The following is a 4,708-nucleotide window of genomic DNA, read 5'->3' on the forward strand; positions in this document are numbered from 1 at the left end:
CATGATATGAACATGTAATGGCCAAAGTTAGGATAGAAATTAAACCAAATCAAACAATGAAAACAATGTCATTTCTAGAAACAACCTTCTTCCAACCCACTCTTTCCCGGCTGTTATCAGCTGTTGAACAACATCGGGTTTATCATTTAGCCTTTGGCTTGGCAGGCACTGACAGCGCCTTGTTAGCCAGTCTGAGAGTCTTGCTAGCATACAGTAGCCAAGTCCTCTGCAGCGTTGCCAGGTCATTAAACGCTCGTAGACGCTTGGTTGGATCAGAACCAAACTCTGTCAATGGAGAGCAATGAGCTATCTAACAATGAGTCCCACTAACTATGGGAGATTTTGAATGAAGGGCGACTTTGAAGGCTTAACGAAGTCTTCATAAACAGTATATACGCCTACTCTACGTAGATGCTTCAGAAATGATACCACCACATGTAAGGACCTGTTAGAAGAATCACCCTCAAGGCCGGTTTAGGCTTCTGCGTCGAATTTACGTGCGCTCTGACGCGTGGATAGATTTTTTGAGAGGAGCACGTCCAGGCTACGCACGTCCACGCGGGACTCCGTAAGCTTACGCGTAGCCTACGGCGTCGACTTTACGCAGAAGCCTAAACCGGCCTTTAGTGTATGAATTTAAATGACTTGTAAAGCAATTATGTTCACCGTGCTTGCAGCTCCTTTGATAACAGTATGATCTAAACATTGGCTAGAGGAGCAGTTACATTTACGGAGCAGTTGCGTTAAGTTCAATACAGGTTTGAACGGTCACTTGCAGTGTTTGTGACTATAGATGGATAGACAGGGACAATGCCACCAAACATTCTAGAAAAAATCTACTGTATCCACTGTAACTGTTGAAAATGGTTTGTCCCTATAATGCAGAAATGTGAATGGTGAAATGTTTAAGGATTCTAAAATGAGTTGCCTTATTTTGGATGTTACATGTAAAAGTGTTACCACATTCTGTAGTTAAGTTTGGTTTTTAACCGTTTATGTCTCGAGACCGAAGATGCACTGTTTCTGGTTGGACGGTATTGTTCGGATCGCCCCCACTGTCCTGATTCCATTTGCTTCACCGCCTATTTGTCATTCCTTTTATCTTTAATGTGGGGAACTCCTCCACGCCACATTTTCAATAAACTTTAATCCACGAAATTAAACGTTAACAGTATTAGATAAGAAGATAGAAATCTACCGTTGATAAAAAAAGCTTCAGCACTTAACATTTTTAAGCATGACCATATAATCTGTCTTTTGAATTTAATTATTCTCCCAAATGAAATGGTTCGGTGACCATTTAAATGAAACGTAAGGTGGACAATGTCAGTTGATGAAAATATGTGTTTCGATTCAGAAATGAATCACATCCTCCTCTCTTCAGTTACTTGTTTCTTTGTGCCACAATGCTAGAGCTTGGTCAGGTATTTTATATATTGTATCATATGACTGTCTTTTCCTTTTTGGTGTTGTGTCAAATGAAACCAAAGACCTCATTTCTAAGTACTGTATATCAGCGGGGTGTCTCGAAAGACGTCTTTAGATCCACACAGGCTAGGGGAGGCAACTGAAAGCTGTATCGTCATCTTCTGAAACTACTATGGAAACTTCTCTGTCTTTCTACCAATGGTTCTGTGTTTTCTTGATATCAATACAATGAGTGTCAGTTTGGTCCTTCATCCTTCATAGGTAGAAGGAGAGGTGAAGAGAAATAACCTTTTTTTCAGGACCAGACCTGAGTCAAGTACATCTGACTAAATACTTTCAAATATTTTGAGTTGTGTTTGATTTAGTTTAGTGATTTCTTTCTAGTGCATTTTCCCCCTTCCCCCTTCCCCTTTGTCTCCCCTAGCAAATTACCTATTTTTGACCGCACTCTTAGTTAAATCAAGCACACCTCATTTAGATTTTCAAGTATTGGTCATATGAATTTGAACCTGGCCTGGAATAAATGTAGGACTTTTTAATAACCCCAACATTCCCAAGCTGTTCCCCTCATTAAAGAGCCATGAATTTCAACCAGTGTCATGTCGGCGTACGTAGTGCATGTCGTGAGTCTCATTGACTACGTTACCCAGATCTCCCACTGTTCAGGACAGGAGCCCCTTTGCACTGAGCGCAGACAGAATCTGATCTGACTCACAAGGACCCAGTACATTTGTAGCAAAATGTTGTTCATTATTTTCGTTTAAAGTTTTGCTTTTTTCTATTTTGCACTGAAATAATGCAATGTAACCGAAATGTTATAATGGTTATGATTTGTGCAATACAGCTTCATATATATATAATAAAGCCTTTTTTCACACTTTTTAAAAAATGTCTCTGGAATTTTCTTTTTGCAAGTATAAACATTGAACCTTGTTCATGATAGGTAAGTCAGTCAGTCTGTCTCATTGTCCTAAATAGAAAACACATTATTAATTTACTGTTAAATAATTTGATGCAAAGCATACAGTAGACACAAACTATAGTATCGCACACGTTTTCGAGAAACCAAAAAGCAAAACAATACAAGTTAAACAACAACAACAACTAAATAACTATCAGACACTCTCTAATTTGAGCCCTTAATGTGAAATGACACTGTTCTATCTGTGAGAAAGGAGCTTTCTCTCTTCCTCTGTGGTTCTCTTATCGGCCTTGATCTGCAGGACATGGAAAGTACGGTACCTTCCACAGCTTGGCACAAACAGAATGAGATAATTATATATCCCATATTCAGCCAGTCCCTGTTTCACCCAGCTCTGTGTGTGACTCACAGTCCAGTAGGGTGGATTCCAGAGGCACTGTCGAGATAGAAGCCTTTAACCTCTTAGTGGCCGAGGTGAATTACAATGGAGAACAGCGTTTACTGTAGTTCATTGTTAGGATATGAGACACGTCGCATGCACACAGACACACATGCATGCATGCGTAAAGACACGCATGTGTGCATGCATCACAGACAGACACAGACACACACACACTCATAGTTTTTATAGTCTGATGACGCCGAAATGTCTTTCCACTGAGGTTATTTTGTTCAGCTGCATGGTGAGAGTTGACACAAACGATGGTTTCACAGTTGCTGTTCTCTACTAATCTGCCTCTGACTCTCTGTACTGAAGCCAACAGGCACACATATTCAGGATGCTGTGGTCAGAGACCCCAGACGAATCTCTTCCTCTATTGAGTGCTTTGAGATATTTCATACCCTACTACTCTCTCCACACACGTTTACTGTATCACAAAACACCAGAGACTTAAATCTATAGAGATATACTGTATAGTATAGTGACAGATCTATCATTGAACTCTACAGACTTCACAGAGTACAGATTTTGGTTGTGGTAGAGAATCGCCTACGTATAACCTACATGACTTACAGTAAAACGTCAACACCAGTTGCATTGTTAGAGAAGCTGATAGAGAAGAGGAATATTAGAAAGACCGGTGTCAACGACAGAAGGCTTCAGACATGGATGTGACACTGTACACTCACTATGGCTATGTGAGACAGAACAGCATGAGACGATAGTATGTGTGTCTGTGTGTGTACATGTGTGTATGTGTTTAAGATATGTGAGTACGGTAACACACTCATCTTTGGCGGGTGGCTTTGACATGTGAGGAGGAACAGTATGAGGCGAAAGTATGTGTGTGTGTGTGTGTGTGTGTGTGTGTGTGTGTGTGCGTTCATGTGTGCGTACATGCTTGCATGTGCGTGTGTGTGTGCGTGTGTATGTGTTAGAGACATGTGACACTCATCTATCGCTATGTGATGAGGAACAGTATCAGTGGTAGGATGTGGAGTTGTACAGCCAGTAAAACAGTGTGGGGCCGTGGACAGAAATGTTCTTTCATGATGCAAGGCCATAGTATGAAGCAACAGTGTACATATCAGACTATATATGAGGGTCTGTATGAGGGTATATATGTGACAGCAGCTGGTGAAACCGGTAACAAGTTGCCAACCAATCAAAATGTTCAGACTTTTATTCTGAAAAATTTTAATAAATGTAAACGTTGAGTAATCCCCATTACTCTACACTAACTAGGTAGATTACTCACCGAATCCATTGCATTGCAATATTTTGGGCTTGATTAGCGAGTGTGTCATTGATTTTCAACAATGTTGACATTTATTTAACATTTTCAGAATAAAAGTTCCTGACTTGTTCCCGGTATCACCAGTGCCTTGGGGAGACACGTATGCACACACACACAGACAGACAGACAGACAGACACACACACACACACACACACACACACACACACACACCTAGTAGTCCTATCGCTTATGTTGTGTGGTGTGGTTAAAAGAGCTAGCTATAATATACAGCTATGGGACTTCAGCATAGGTTGGACGTGGTGTATAGGAGGATGTCACAGTTCTGTTGATGGGTCCAGCCTTGTGTGTCAGTGAGGAGGAAACCTAGGGAGGAACTTCTGTTGAACTCAGCTACCACCCCCTCTCACCCCAACTCTTCCTCTTACTGGTCCCCTCCACCTCCCAGCCAGCCCCGACCCTCCTTAAGGCTACTTGGACCCTCATACATGTTGTAAATCATCTGGGAACCAGGGAGGGGGTCAAATGTCTTCTATGTTAAGGAATTTATGAAGCAATATATGACGCCGAGGAACATAAAACGGCTGACCTTCTCCTCTCCACAGCGGACCCATTGATGGTGATGGGGTCCTGTTCTCAGCCTTTCTTCTTGAAGTCCAC

The sequence above is a fragment of the Nansenia antarctica genome (assembly GCF_963989245.1).
Source record: "Nansenia antarctica genome assembly, chromosome: 19".
NCBI lineage: Eukaryota > Metazoa > Chordata > Actinopteri > Argentiniformes > Microstomatidae > Nansenia > Nansenia antarctica.